Consider the following 325-nt stretch of genomic DNA (forward strand, 5'->3'; position numbering starts at 1 on the left):
TACTTGGAAGGCTGAGACGGAAGGATCGCCGGAGCCCAGCAGGTCGAGGCTGCGTTGGCCGGGAGCAGCCACTACACTCCAGGCTGGGCGACAGAGTGAGACTCCGACTCAAAAAGAAAAAAGGAAAAAAAGACATTGAGATTTGGAGAAGTTCAATAAATCTGTCAAAGTTTACAAAAATAGTAAGAAGACACTCTGCCTCTCAACCATTATTCTATATGCTTCAGCCTATCAAGAATAATGCTAAAAACTAGGGGAGGAGACTCTACATTATTCTTTTTTTTTTTTTTTATTTGGAGTCTCACTCTGTCGCCCAGATTGGAGC

At 43.7% G+C, this 325-nt stretch overlaps 1 protein-coding gene across 1 annotated transcript in view; it reads right to left on the minus strand.

Moving 5' to 3' along the window:
* RBM25 (RNA binding motif protein 25) overlaps positions 1-325 on the minus strand; it is a 68,220-nt gene that overhangs the window by 65,454 nt on the left and 2,441 nt on the right. The window lies entirely within an intron of this gene.

Source organism: Carlito syrichta, unplaced genomic scaffold (assembly GCF_000164805.1).
Source record: "Carlito syrichta isolate Samal-C Ts95f unplaced genomic scaffold, Tarsius_syrichta-2.0.1 Scaffold312129, whole genome shotgun sequence".
NCBI classification, from domain to species: Eukaryota; Metazoa; Chordata; class Mammalia; order Primates; family Tarsiidae; genus Carlito; species Carlito syrichta.